Source organism: Athene noctua, chromosome 2 (genome assembly GCF_965140245.1).
Source record: "Athene noctua chromosome 2, bAthNoc1.hap1.1, whole genome shotgun sequence".
NCBI classification, from domain to species: domain Eukaryota; kingdom Metazoa; phylum Chordata; class Aves; order Strigiformes; family Strigidae; genus Athene; species Athene noctua.
The window spans coordinates 127,903,710-127,919,563 of NC_134038.1; the positions used below are offsets into that span (position 1 = coordinate 127,903,710).

A 15,854-nucleotide genomic window follows, 5' to 3' on the forward strand; every position below is an offset into this window, starting at 1 on the left:
TGGATCTGTGTCAACCCGTAGCAGCTGCTGGTTTTGAACTTGGGAACATTTAGACTTGATTGATTAACTACTAAAATGGTGTTAGCTGTAGGATTGGGACATGTATGAAGCACCTGATAGGAACACATTACAAATGTGTGCAGCTGCAAGCTACTGTCTGATCTAAGTGGGGTTGTAATGCACAGGATATACTCCAAATGAGATTAAGTGAAGCATCCCCTTTCTAATAACTGCACAGATGAGTCATATTCATAGGTATTTGATAAACTAGTGGTTAGAGCTGCAAGATATAAGACCCTCTAAGATAACTTTTGGCAGAATCTAAATGTCTGCTTGGAAATGTGATGGCTTACAGTCCCTGCATGTGCATACCTTTGTGTCCTTAGTTTGCGTGTATCTATGCAGTGTCAGCTGTTGCCACAACTTCAAAAGCGTTTGACTAATTGTATGTCCAGATAATTCTTTGTCCCTGTATTTGACCACCACAGTATTCGTACAGTGTTAGAGGGTACTTTCTCCCATTGAGCAGTCTGTAATAGCAGCCTATGTTAACCTAACAGGTAAAGGCTTTTGAACTGAAGTCCTGCCTTCAAACCTGAGTAACAAATGCTCCATACATGCCAAATGCATGTTGTTTGTGTTTTCTTTCTCAGATGTGGTAATTTAAAATTTAATCATGTGAAGGATTGCATTTATTTTACTCATGTGTTACTAATCTGTGTAATTTAACAGCAAGTAGGGACACAAACTTCATTAAGATCCAGATGATAAAAAATAATTTGGCTGAGGTCCTTCCTCTTGTTCTAATACTGAAAGCAAAAAGTGGCACTGGGAAACACAAAACTATGATTACAAACACTGTTATTTTTTGCTGATTGCTGCATTATAACCAGGGGTGATGGTGCAGCGGTGTTGGAAGTGTTTCTGCGGTTTGTATCTCTCTGTGCTTGTCTACTGTGTATTTAGTTTGATTTATTTGGTTTGTTTGTACTGGCACTTAGCATAAAAATTAGTCATTAGACTGAGTGCCTTTTGCCTGCTGGTCGAAGTGGAGCAGCCTGCCAGGGCTGTGGTGGGCGAGTACCTCTTCTGCAGCAGGAGCAGAAGGTCAAAGAAGCTGGTTGCATTCTTTAAGTCTTCATAGAAATGAGAAAAAAAAAAAGCCTTTTTATGTATACTCAGAGTTTATTGTAGTGTCAGGTGTAATCCATTCAGAGAATTCCCCAAAACTATAGTGTTTGGGTTTGGCAGTAATTGTTTGAACTTTTTGATACTTCTGTACTTATGCAAATACTTTTAATATAGGGTTAATTTGAATGAATTGATAAAATTTCATTCCAGCTACTTTTATGAGATGACTGGAGAGGAGGATTGAAAGTAACTAATGTTACCTGCCAGTTTCAACACTTAAGTATTTTTAAGCTCTTAAATTCTTTATATCTTTTTTACAAAATATTTTGATTACCTTAGAGCATCTCTGAGCAACAATAGCTCGATGCACAGTATTTCTTAGTGCAAAATCTATCCTGTAATGGTGTGGAAGTTCAAAATGTATTTAGAGCTGATGGGTATTTCATGTGTATCTTTTAACTTTATTCTTTAAGATGGGTCTCATACTGTAACTACATGAGCAAAAGAGATATATTTGATTAACCTTGGAAATGGTGGTTCAGTGGGCTGGTTTTCTTATGCTGCTGTTGAATTTGAGGGTCTGATTTCTCATGGAAAGGTACAATCAAAATTTGTTTTTAATTTTTACTTATCTCAGACTAATTTCTGCCAAATTTGTGCCGGGCATGTATCATATAGATATATATTTTTTTTTTTATTCTTAAGTGTGTTACAGATTTTGAGTATTTAGATAGGAGATCTAGGTGAGAATAAATAAATAAACATATATACACACATGTAGTGAAGCTTATTACAGTATAGACATACAATAGCTGTGAATACCTAAGCTACCACCACTGGCACAGAAAAGATTTTTTTTTTTTAGAAAAAGCATACATCAGTGTAGAAAACAGGTTCTCATGGTTTAAGTCCCAGTTATAGAAATGTGTACCTATCCATGTTCTGTACAAATAAATGTATTAATTTTGGGGATCAGGCTACACAGTCTCTAAGGAGAAAATGTGCAAATCTGTTTTGAAGAAATTATTCTGCTGCTTATTTTGAACAAGCAGTACCTGCTATATAAAAAGCATTGTATTTTATTTTTCGTAATGAAACACTTTTTTTTAATAGAGGTAAAGGGTATGTGAGAATGCAAATTAAAGTAGGGAAAGTTGGTATGAAAATGAGAACGCTTTAATTTGCTTTATGTTTGTAAGTAGAGGAAAAGAATAAAAGACATAGGAATGAAGAGGCCTAGAAAGTTTTTGATGTAAGGGCAATATATGGGAATAATTGTTTATGCACTGAACAGGTTCCTGGTTGCGTAAGTTCATACTCCTTTTTTCCTAAGCTTATTTTTTAAATAATTTTATGACTTCTAATACTTGTTTTGGAATCAGACTTGAATCTACTGCCACACCACAGATCACCACCACTACCCCAGGGCAATGCACACTGCTAACTGCGAAGCTTTGCGGGGCTGAAAGGTTGGTTTGCTGCCATCCCAGGAAGGAACCAAACCCAACAACAGCATCTGGAAGTTCTTGACACAGTTTGTCTCAATGTTTATAACTTCTTGAAAGTGGGTTTATCAGTCTTGTAGGAAGTCTCCTAGGCTGAGGAGTTTAGAACTGACTTGGGTATCTCGAGTGTCAAGCTACCTGGATACATCTTGTTCCACATTTAGGTAATGGCTTTAGAGAGCATGAAATGTATTAACTACAAGCATGTATTTAATGCCACAAGGAGGTAGAACTGAAACTCCTTCAGTCTGCATAAACCTATTTCAGTTTTTTTTTTTTCTTCTCTTTTCTGTACAGCTAGATGAGGTTGAAGTCAGTTAGATTAGCTTTTACACTTCAGTTCCAAACAACAACAGGTGGTCATGTGTCACACATTCTTTGAGGAAATTTTTAGCCCAACCATTTACAGTTTTCTAGCTCTCAAAGTCAGGTTTTGAGCTGCTGCATCCAATTTCAGTAACTGATATTTTTTTCTTTGTCTGAGCAAGAATGTTTGATTTGCTTTCTGTTTTACTGCAGCAGTTTTTTTAGTATATAAATCCTTCTAAAAACAATGCAAGGGAGATCTGTTTTCTGGAAGTTACTTTTTTGGGAAGGATGAGTGAATTTTAAAAATATATCAAGTCCACAATTTAATGATTTGGTATATTTAAAAAGCTTTAGTATGGAAAACAGATACTAAGTTTTCTGTTGTCGGTAAAGCTATTCAAATGAACTGGGATGGCATTTGATGTATACCAGCTATTGCCAGGAGTCAGTGATTTGTCATTTGATGCATTACTATAGGGTGATAAGATTTTGTATGGGAGTGACATTTTCTTTATTATAAAATTATTTTTCTTACTGACATAATAGAGCCCTGAAAACAGGTGTCATGCATGTATATGGCTGACTGAGTGTGAGTTTAATGTGAATTAAAACTTACACTGTGACTGAGAAAGCTGGAATATTCTTATTTGTTTCCAGTGTACATTGTTTTGATTAGTTAAGTATGGCCTTTTGACATCTGAAAGTCTGATACGCAGTGGGGGTATATTACACTGTGGGAATTGCCTTCAAAAACAAAAGAATTAACCATAGAAATCTCTTGTTGAAAATGAATGCTTTCATTCTGCTTTATAGAATAGTTGCAGTCTCTGGGGCAGTTCTTTCTTCCTGCTTATATCCCCTTTGGATTTCAAATGTTGTCATGGCAGTAATTGGTAGGCAAAAGGGCCATTTTGTTTCTGTAGGGTATTTTTTTTGTACGTTCTGTTCTTGATTGTGCAAGTCTCTTAAAAATCCAAGCAGAAAAAAAGGACAACTAATTCATGGAGAATGTGAGACACAGCATGAGTTAAAGCATTTGACAACCTATTTGATAAAGCTGGTTTTGGCAGGATTAGTCATATGGCATTTGATGACCAGGTTTTTGATTAGTAGTCATGGTTCAGCAAAGCTTGTTTGGGAAGAACATCAGCATTGAAAAGGACATCAGCACTGTATGGCTTTGGACTCTGCAGACTTCCTAGTAGTGAGGCTCTCTGAGGTTATAAACATACCCTGAATTCTGCATTGAAGATTTAGCCAAACTAATACAGTTTTACTACTGGGAACTTTAATGTTGAGTATCCCCTTTTTTGAAAGGGTTCCTTTTGCATTAAATTTCATGATCACACACACACCACACCTCACCCCCCTTATGTTTTGTTACATTAGATGTTTTAAATTCTTAAAATTCACAAAGACAGCTAGGTAATAAAAAAAGAGTAAATTGGAAGAAAATGTAAAGGCTGTTTAACTCTTAATCTGATTTAAGCCAAACTGAAACAGTTCTTTTGATGAATCAGCTTTCACTTGTACTGGCCTTCTTTAGGGCAGTGAAATAAACTATCATTTGTGAGAAGTTAAGTGACTTCAAGTTGGAGGATATTAAATTAAAATATGAGCAGGCAAATGAGTTCTCTTTGAGTTTTGTTTTTGATATTGAAGGCTCCTGCTACAAAATACAGAGGCCTTCATTGCTTTACTTCTAAGGGCATGGCTGCTTCAAGTCAATGCTTCTGTTAACTCTTTGGACAACAGAGAACATTTTCTGTTTTATGAAGTGCCTTAAAGTCTTTGTTTTTATTTGTAAAGCTGTTCCTTCTGTGTTTAGTACCAGCAAGAGGCTGAAGGAAAACATGCCTCTCTGTCTGCACTCAATACAGGAGAATCAAGTTGAGCAAATAATATTTGAAGACCGTTGTTTATGGTGTGGAAAGCCAGAAGAGGTAGATCAATGCAAACTTCCTACAAAATATTTTTACAAATATATTTCAAGTGGATGTAGAATACATCATTCTCCACTCCCATACAGAAGTAGGGAGAGTTGCTGCCTACACAGTAATTCTGAGAACCAGTTGTGTGATGACCATCATCATCATATTCACATAATATATACATATATATACACAGCTAGCATATCTACCAGATCACCTGAAGTTACTGCAACTGAATAAAGGATTTTCAAAATTGTAAAGGGAACTGGGACCCTCAGAAAATTTCTTTTCTTCATGATATATTGGAAAGTATAAAGATGCGTTGTTTCCAGCTGCTATACTGCCATTTGAGAGTTAACGACACAGACACAGTAACTCATCATGATCAATAAACCTCCCCTTGCCCACAGCCTCACTTGGTGCTGGTAGGAAGCAACAGATGGATTCTAAATGTTTTTGTACAAATTGGAAAACTAGAAAAGCTCCATTTCTCCTAATGGTCACTTTGGATATGAGGGTGATGCTGTAAAATTGTGATTAGTGGGGATATGAAGCTCCCTGCTGGTCCTTTACTACTCTAGTGGAAAAAATCATTGTCCTTCTCTCAAATTTTTAAATTTTTGGTACAAAATGCTTTGACACTACAAAGTATAATATACTTGGTACTGCTGGTAATTATTTTTGCAGGGATGTTTTAGGAGGAGAATGAGCCTAAATGCTTTTGGAAAAGCTCTTAGTTTTCAATAGTTGTGTCCCACCCAAAACATTCCAGAACTGTGCTCTGGGAGTCCCTACTGTGTGTACAGTACCAGAGCATGTACAGCAATCGAGTTGTAAGAGAAGACAGAACAGCTACTGTTTCATTCATTAAGTATCTTCCCTTGACTATATATGCAAAATAAATTTTAGCGGTATTCTGGATAAAGAAAGTTTAGATAAAATTGATGCATGAAAAACTGTCTTGCTTACTGTGACTGAATTAAATATTGGTGCAGCAGTTCTTAGCATCTTTTAGTCTAAATTAATTAACGCAAGTAAAATATACCTTCTAACAGAAGATTTGTCAATACATTTTCAGCTGCCTTGTTTTTTTCCCACTTTCATAAAATAATGTAGTGTTTTTTTCTCTGCCAGCAGGAAGTGTGTATCTATTGCTTCATGAAATGGGAGCAGGTTGAGATCTAGGAATAAACAGCTCCAAGTATTTATAAAATCATGTTCAATAACTGCAAGATGCATTATTTAATACCACATATAATTTAATATAAAGTGACTGAACCAGTATGTCTTATGTGCACCTTCTTGTTCTGTTTCTGTCCCTCCGTTCCTTCACCCCCACACAAATCTTAATTTTCTCATTCCCCTTTCAAAATGCCCTTTGTTCCATCCTCCCTCTCTCCACATCTGGTTGTCCGGCTCTTCCCCCTTCCCCCCTCCAGCTTGATAGTCTCATTTTTAAAGCTGTGTTCTGCAAAGTGCATAATTAAGCCGTAAGACACGACAGGGCATGAATATTGTTGTATTAATTGAGGGGGAAGAGAGAGGGAAACCAAAGGAAAACTACAGAGAAACAATACCAGCTGGCACTTCATGGGTATATAATTTGCAATTCATTTAGGAGAAAGCTCCTCTGTGGGGTGGAATTTTCACTGGAAAGTGATGGCCAAACCCATGCACCACCCGGATGGTTCTCAGGCAGAGAGTTTTGCTTTGCGCTGGGGCAGGGTTACTGAGGCAGCTCTTCCTTGTTAGACCAGCTCTGATCTCTGCTGCTGGCCTGTAGTTACCAGAGGGGCTCTACAGCCAAAAACCTATTAACTACTCTACAAAGATGGATGGCTCCTTCTGAAGGAAGGACTATTGCAGTGCAAGTAAAATTTTGCTACTGACAAGTAGGTGTTAATAATATCATTCTGCATTTAGCCAAAGTGACTGTAACGTCTGTCTGGGTGCCAGTAATTGTAACAGCCATTTCCACTTGAAAATGAGCAAATACTAATAAGTGGTTGGCCTGCAAATGTGAAGTCTCTACTGCCTCTTAGTCCAAGTGGCATACAGTAAAACTGCATCTCTGAGGAGGAGGAAAGAGGGCAGACAAAAACTCTCTTTTAGGCAAGGAGCAAGGCAGTAGCAGTCACAGTGGTAAGAGCTGGGAGAAGTCACCGCATGCACAGAAACCAGCTCTGCTGCTCTAAAATGGGAACATGCTGCTCTTTATTTTACTGTAAATTTAACGGTATTTTAGTAATTCATGCACTTCAAAATGGAGAAATAAGAGCTGTAGTGATTTTTGTGCAGTTGGATTGGGTCAGACTAGAAAACTTTAAAAGAATTCTGAATTAATCCCAATCTCATCTCTAGTTTCAGGGACTTGCTCTGCTTTGCATTTCAAATACAATCTTGAGGTGAAGTAAAACTATGCAACATGCCTATGGATACTTAAAGCAATAAAGCTTCTGTGTGTAAATGTCATTGAGAATTGAACTTGTAGTTTAACTTTATCCTCTGTGTGTGTGAGCATCATAATATATTGCTGTCATAGCCTGTAATAGTACAAAATGGTAAGGACCAGAGATGCACTTTGGGGCAGCAAATAAACTACAGAACATTTTGTCTGCTTTCTCAAGGCTTTCATTCCATTCAGTGGTTTACTAGCTTCCAAAAAATGTCCTAGTGTTGATCTTGAGTGGTTCAAGAAATATAGAGAAGTTATTCAAGAAATCACTGATTTATGGCATGGAAAATTGCTTCCTCTTCTTCTGTACATTTGTAAGTCTGATGTAAGATATGAAAATATATAGGTGATCTTGGCTGTTTTCTTGCAGGTACCTTCTTTCCATTTACCAATTAAGTGGCAGGCAAATATTCAGCACTAAATGTAGTTTAATTACACATATGCCGTGCAGCATGTCTATGTGTATATGACTTTTGCATCATATTATGAAATTTATGTATGATCAACAAAGCTCTGGCCATTAGTTTTAATGCTGAACAGCTTCTTCTTTTGAGAAAGTAGTTTTTAATGTGTGGGTTTTTTTAAAAACAAGTTATGATACTGGAGCATCAGAAACATAGTAGGACCAAAACTCTTGTGGGCAGTTGTGCTGTTCTGAAGAAATTCCAGATAAAACATTGCACCTTCTTCTTAGTAATTATCCTAGGCCAGAATAGGAACTGGGACCCACTGCGTTTTCATGCCTTTTTTTCTGGCCGCTAGAAGAGACAACCTTGTTCTAATCTTTTATTTAAAACAAATACAGTCCTGTTAACTCCATATTCCTCCTATAGACCACCTTGCTTCAAGTAGTGATTATGACCTTTTAGAATTCTCTACGTTATAATGATTTATTTTGCCCTCTCTCTTATAGGGAGGGTGGTACTTTTGCCTTTTGTACCAGTGTTTGGGGGCTGCAGCTTGAGTGCTTTAAGGTGTATGTGCTTGCACTTGATGTGCTTGTTCTTGTTCCTCGTGAGCTGGGCTTCATTCACTTCTCGGGTGAGAACAGAATGTGGATCTGTTTTGAAAACTGTTGAAGTAAATTTGTTAATTTATTCATCCTGTATTATACTAGAGCAGCTTTGAGAGGGTTGTCTTGGTCTCTTGGGAGAAATTCCCTCATAAAGATAAATGAATGAAGAATGAAAACTCATTGAGTCATCTCTTCAGTTACAGCAAAAAAAGAACTTAGGGTATTTCTTTTTACCTATTCTCCTTAAAATATGAAAATGTAGCAAATGAGAAGTAGGGAAAAAACATTTTTCTCTTAATTTTGTGGTGTTTCTTCTGTCTATGTTCTACAACTCTTGCTTCCATATTTGCATGCAAATTAAACTAGACTTTCTGAATCAGGGTATTTTAAGAAAAAATTAAGATTTATCTTTTACCCTAAAAGTTTAACTATGCCCACAGCACCATCAAGGGAATGTATAGTATGGGTTTTGACTGAAATTTTCATAGAATTAGAGAGGGAACAAGATGCATTCAGGTGGTTTTGTGGCTTCTGCTGCACAATGAAGTTGCAGAGCCCGGTGTATCAGTCTTCCAGCGAGGGGTACTTAAACCTTGTGAGGCTCTTGTTGCAGCTCTTGTTTCTTGTTGCAGTAGTTCCAGTTTCCCCCATTAAGTCCTTGTTTTTCACCACACTTAGGTGAGGATACTTTATTATCCTCACCTGTATAAAGGAGAGTGTACCAGACATCTTAGGAGACTGCATGACTCCATATTACTCTAGAGTAACTGAAAATCAAATTGTTAGATATTTGTCCTTCAACTTCTGGTAACTCTCCTTCTCATGTTGTCCTTTCCTTCTAGTGCTCTGTCGCACGGTAACAGATGCCAGTTTTTGTCATGTTTTCCATGTTTTGGCTCACCTGTTTTGAATATGTATATGAATTCAATAATTCTACTTTATTCTTCCTTTACATTTTTATATGCTATATCCTAGGCTTCAAGTTTTGCACCTTCTCCTTTGTAATGGAATATTAAAATATGTTGTCCCTTTAATATAGTCTTGGCCTGCATCAGGAAGGTTCTTGTTCAGATTTCCCAGCTGAGAGTGACGGATAGCTTGCCCTGGTCTCAGACTGCATGAAAAAACCCCATTCTTACTCTGCTTTTGTTGTGTCTTCCTTATTGTCATAAGAATAATTTCTTAAATTTGTTATATGGTGGCACTTTATTTTTTTTCAGAGTGAATGACAACAGAAGCTCTTTCTGCCCACTTGTCTTTTGTGATTCATTTAGTTATAGATTTTACCTCATGATTTTAATATATTTGGTGTGTTTTGAATTTATATTTTTATTTATTACACAATAGGAAAATATTTCTTGTTTGAGAACGTGATCTTAATTCAAATCATAAAATCAAGAAACCAATTATTTATGCTAGTAATAAAATGGCTAGAATTCCATACCCCAATTATTTATGCTAGTAATAAAATGGCTAGAATTTCATACCCCAATTATTTATGCTAGTAATAAAATGGCTAGAATTGTCATTCTCTTGCAGTGTCTTTTAGCATGTGAAAGATTTTGGTAACCAAGAAAGATTTCAGAGACTAGTAGTAAATAATGAAATATTACTGGGACTGCAGGAACCTGTGACAAACTATGGTAAATTTGGCTGCATTGGGATGGATATGGAAGGATAACTGTTCAAAATAGTAATAAATATTTAAATGTTTGAAGTGAAAGATTAAAAGAACCAGGAAGCCAGTGTAAATGCTAGAACTAGAGAGAATTCTTACCTGTTTAAATAATCTGAATGAAAATCAATGTGTTTTTTTCAAATAACTGGGTTTGGAAGTACCAGTACAGTGTTAACCCCAAGTTAATAGGCAATTGCTGCATAAAGCTCGAATCTTAGGTGTCCTGTGCATCTCTTTCCTGGACTGCCAAATCTGTCTCTTAACTCCAATTGATGCCCTACAATAGGAAAACACATTTGTGGGAATGCCATATACAGTTGTGGCAGAAAGCACAATTCATATAAGAAATCCAGCCCATGGAAGGATGGGTAGGGAAAAGAAAAAGTGGAGCAAGTAGAACACAGCATTGCCCTATCTAAATAGAAATAATTTTTTAACAAAACCTAAAAGGGCTTTAATGTTCTTGATTTTTTTTTTTTTCCTACTGAAAAATTGGCCGATTTTTCATAAGAACAGAACAATTTAGAAAATATCTCTGTAACCAGTTTTCATTTAAAAAGAATTTGACTGGAATTGTGTGTGTGTGTGTTTGGAGATGGAGGGTTTTTGACTGAGGTTTTCTGTGGTATGACTTCTTTTCCCAATCACCAGAGAAGAGTAGTGAATTTCTGGAGTCCATTTTGTAATGCTATTGTAGAACATTCACCATTTCAGAAAAATTTAAAAACTGGTTGAGACGAGCGGTTGCCAGAAGTGGTTTCAATTTAGGCAGTACTTCCCTGAGAATGTCATGCTTTCTAAGATGTTTAAGGACAAATGTAGATGCTTTCCAACCAGTGGAAAAAACTGAAGGTCCTGCAAATCTCTAAAGCTGTAAACTATTCCCAGTGCATGTAACTTCACAGTAATGTAGTGGGCAGAAATTTATTCCTGATCTCAGCTGGTTATAAGTCTGTGCCATGGAGCATGAAGATTGAGGTTCTCGCAATTTTTAGTCTAGTTACAGAGGCTATTAATCATTATGTTCAATCCTTTCTTGAATATTGCTAAGCTCTTTGTTCAATATGTTCTGAGCTATTGAACCTCACAGGTCAATTACACAGTGTTTATAAAGCTAATTCTAGATTCTGACCAGGAGTGAAAGCATAACCCTCAGTGGGACCAGATATTGCTTTTAAGTCAACTGTTGTTTCTTATGTTACATAGGTGAGGGGAAAATAACAACAACAAACTGGTAATAAGTTCAGATTTCAGAGAGGGAAAGATGGCTGAATTCAGATGAGCTTTTGAAATTTCTGGAATCTTATCTTTGGCTCTATTCAGATTTCTCAATAGTAATTTCAGGGTTAATGTTAACTCTTAACAGATTGTTGATGTCCCATGTCACAATGGGTGATTTACTCCAGGGGAAGGATGTCTGCTACCGCTACAGTGCTGGGATTTGATTCCCTCCATCTGGAGTAGAGCAATGCTCAGCGTGTTTAGGTAGTGTGAAATTTCATTCCTCACTCTCAAAAAGGTAAGGCATTTGAACATGGTGGTCCCAGATAGAGACCTGGGGCATGATTCACCTGTTTTTTCTGTATTTATTTTTTCTCAAATCAGTGGTAATTTCACTAGCCTAATTCTGGTGATGTAACTAAAAAAAAAAAAAAAATTAAAAAAAAGGAAACAAAACCAAAATGCCAAAACACCAAATGAAGAAACTGGACCCCAGTATTTTGTTAATGTATTCTGAAAATGTCAGGAGATCATGGTTACTGTTTAGATGGCTGTTGATTTATAAAAGGGCATCAGCTTCCCAGCCGATTTTGCGGAGTTGGGAGAAGACCATCTGTAGGAGAAACGGAGCATATCCAACGATTGCAGAAGAGAATCATCACCAGTATCATACTCAATTAATGCAAAGGCTCATCTCCTGAATTGCTGCATAAAGAGCTGACACAACAGCACCTTGATTTTTCCTCGGGGAAAATTTTAATAAAACATCACCCTATTCTGAGATTGAAAATTGCCTGGCATTAAGAGCATAGGCCAAAAGTTACATGTTTTTTTTTTCCTCTTCTAGGAAGTATAGTAGCTGGCTAATTTGTATGCTATAAAACGAAAACTTCTTCATGAGCCTACCAGTAGTGTAACATGCATTTCATCATGATGGAATGAATAGTCTGGGAAGTTTCCTCCCAAAGTTAAAGGTACTTCTTTTAAAAGATAACTTCTTCAGCTTGTGCAAGCAAATACTACGTTCCTTCTTTTGAAATGCTGAATGTTGAGCATCTCTGAATCAGTACTCCCATGTGCAGGAAGGAACCTTCCCTTTATCCTGCATTTGTTCACCCTGAATGGCCTCTGCAGTGAGGCTGTTTGGGAACTGGCCAGTTTCTGTTCATTATGTAGGAAAGATACCAGACTCACAAATGTTTTCATTTGTAGATACTAAAATATTTTGTAGTTTAAAAAAAATTGTATACCACATTTTAATTGAACAGGGATTACTTGAGTTGTTTTGTGGTTTTTCTAAGCAAGACAAATTTATTCATTCAAGTGACTAAGAATGTTATTTAGTGTTTTTTTGTTTTGGTTGTGTTTTGGTTTTTTTTTTTTTTTTGTTTTTTTTTTTGTTTTGTTTTGTTTTTTTTCTTCTAGGCTCTAAATCTCATTTAGAAGTCTTTCTAAATGAGTAGACAAGTTGGACTGAGTAGTCCAGTTAGTTTCATTGCCTTAGTCAGTACTGTGTCCTTTCAGCTTCTCAATCAGCTAGTTTACTTTACTGCAGAGATGGGCTTTTCAGCAGTGGAAAGAATCCTATGGAACTGTAGGATAATTTAGGTCAGAAGGGACCTGAGGAAGTCTGTTGTCCAACTGCCTGTTCAAAGCAGTGTCAGCTATGAAATTAGACCAGGCTACTCAGAGGTTTATCTAGTCCTGTCCTGAAAGCCTCCAAGGATGGAGACTGCACAACCTCTCTGGATAATCTGTTCCACTCCTTGACTGTCAACAAACCTTTTGGCCTATGCTCTTAATGCCAGGCAATTTTCAATCTCAGAATTGAAATTTCTCCTTATGTCCTGTCTGAATCTCCACTTTCAATTTATGCTTGATGTTTCTTTTCCTCTCGCCATATACTATCATAAAGAACTTGTCTGTCTTCTTATAACCTCCTTATAGATATGGGGGAGCTGCTACTAGATTACCCTGAAAATATCCTTGGCCCCTCTTCACAGGGCAAATTCTCTAGTCCCCAGCCATCTTGGGTGCTCTCTGTTGAACTCCCAGGTTTGTCAATGTCTGTCTGGCACTGAGGGGCCCCAAACTGGCCTCAAGTAACCCAGATGTGGTCTAAAGAGTGCTGAGCAGAGGGGGCTGATCAGTTCCTTGGATGCAGTACATGTGTTCCTGATCCTGTTCCAGCTGTTGGCCCCCACTGCTACTGGGGCCATGGGGGCTGTTGTGCAGCAGCTCTCTGCCACCTTCCCCAGGGCTGTGTCTGCAGAGCTGTGTCTGTGCAGTCATCCCCACTGTGTAGTATTGCAGGGAGGGGACTTTATTCCCAGATGCTGGATTTTTTGTATGTCCTTGTTGAACTGCGTGAAGTTTCCATCAGGCCATTTCTTAAGCCTGTCCTGGTTTTTCTGGATGGCAGCCCTGACACACCACTATCCCCACCCCATCAACTGTAAACTTGGTAAGAGTGTACTCCATTGTCTCCTCCAGGTTGTTGATAGGGTTATTAAACAGGACATGTTCCTGGCTGGACCTCTGCAGTACTTCATTTGTTACTAACCTCCAGGTAGAATACAACCCATTAACTCCTACTGTCTGGCACAATTAGCTAAACTTTTTTTTTTCCTTTTTAGCCCAACTAGTTGTCCACCTATCCAGAGTGTAACATCTTAACTTGAATACAGGAATGCTGTGGGAGACTGTCAAACGCCTCATTAAAGTCAGTGATGTTCATCCTTCTCATGTTGTCCAGAAATCCAGTTGTTGTATCAGAGAAGGCAATTCAGTCGATCAGGCAAGATTTACCCCTGCTAAATCCATGCAGACTATCCCCAGTCACCACCACTTTCATGTGCCTGGAAATGTGCTCCAAGAGGATTTGGTCCACAATTTTCACAAGGACCTAAGTGAGGGTGACTAGCCTGTAGTTCCCTGATTGTCCTTTTGGTCTTTTTCTAAAGACAGGTACAACATTTGCTTTCCTCTGGTCATCAGGAACCTTTTGAAATCTCCATTCATGAGGGATTCTTACATTGCCTGAAATCTACTTCAAGCAGATTTCAGTATTTAGTTGTCTACTTTGCAAGCCTGTACTTCAGGCTATCTGAAAATACTTGAAAGTGAAAAAAATGTCCTTTCACTGTTCTAGAATTGAAAATATTTAAAAATTCTTTCAGGTATGTTTTTTTCCCCCTGATACTCTGTTCCCTACACAAAATGAAGTTCATGGTTATTATGGGTGTTTTCAGATATAGTGAAGGCATTTTTAAGTTTGTAATACAGTTGATGGTCTGCTTATGCATTTAACCACTTAATTACCTGGAAAGTTCAGAAATTGTTGTGCAGCATACCCCAGTCTTTTTTCTATAGCTAGAGTTTGTTGGAGGTGCTGTGGTTGTCATACCTGTTTAGGTGAGGATGCCAAGTGCTAATGCAGGATCATGGCGCCAAGGAAAATTGTGGGATTCAGCGTTGACAGCACTCCCTGTTCTCATCCTTGGAGGGAACGTTAGCTAAGATTCTGGGAAAAATGGTGGTAGCTTTATTTTTGGTGGAGAGATATTGTTATGTAAGTACTCAATATCAAAGCTGCATATACATTTGCAAATAATTATGTGTGCTGGATTTTTTCATTGCTGTCTGATCTCACTCTAGCATCACCTGGATCTTGAGCTCCAGTAGCTGGTGTTCTAACAGAGCTTATTGCGAAGTGTGAATCAGAGCTTTTAACCTTTTTATGTCTGAAACAGCAACCTAGATAGCATCGACGTCTGCCCAGGTGTTTTCTTGACTCTGAGCATTGCTCATTTAGCTGAACACTTCCTTCACTGACCCTTTTGCTCTTAGTAGACTCTGAGCAGGATCCTGGAATGCCTGAGCAAATACTGTGCAGATCTTAATCTGTGTTTTGACTAATACGGGCAGTGTCCTTCAGAAAACGCTCTTTTGAGTATTATACAAAAACTAAACCATTAGTATTTTAGGTGAGGAGTATGCAAGACACGTGGATTTGTCATTAGACAAATCATTCACAGCTTTGCTTTGCCTGGGAAGGGTGTCTCTGTTGCCATTTGCCCGTGGCTGGTCTGATCTGATGGGCTGCACTGACGAGGCCGGTGAGCCTCATGGTGGTGGTACAAGGAAGCAGCACCACTCAAGAAGAAGGGGGCTGCCTCCGTGCATGCCTGCTCACCCCAAGCCACCCTTGGGTGCTTTGTGCTCAGAACCCATTTTCATGTCTCTGATGTGTACCGCTAGCAGCTGTGTATATGTGGAATAAAAGAAAAATATGAAATCTAGAATGTCTGGTTTGTTATAGGTGGCTGTGAATACACTGTGCTATTCCAGAGTTATTAGCTTGTAAAATGATGTGGTGGGACTTCAACAATAGTGTTTTCACTATTCTGAGAAGCAGACATTTAACCATAAATCATACTTGCGTGTGCAGGCTATTAAATATGTAGCCCTATTCTGTGCTGTGCGTGCATACTGCATCCTTTCATCTACTGACTAGTATTGTATTGCAACCAAAGAAATGATGTGATTAATGTGCAATACAGATATCAACACTGACACCCATAGTGGTGGGTAATGTGCTGTAAATATG

General features: G+C 37.9%; 1 protein-coding gene across 2 annotated transcripts in view; it reads left to right on the forward strand.

Annotated features, from left to right (window-relative positions):
- The window catches only part of CDK14 (cyclin dependent kinase 14), a 319,737-nt gene that overhangs the window by 32,005 nt on the left and 271,878 nt on the right, over window positions 1-15,854 (forward strand). Inside the window, exon 1 of one of the 2 annotated variants that reach the window (XM_074900255.1) lies at window positions 11,470-11,543. The exons of the other annotated variant lie outside the window; for it this stretch is intronic. The gene's annotated coding sequence lies outside the window, so the exon portion shown is untranslated. Of the gene's footprint in view, window positions 1-11,469; window positions 11,544-15,854 lie in introns of those variants that run through there. 2 annotated transcript variants of the gene reach the window in all.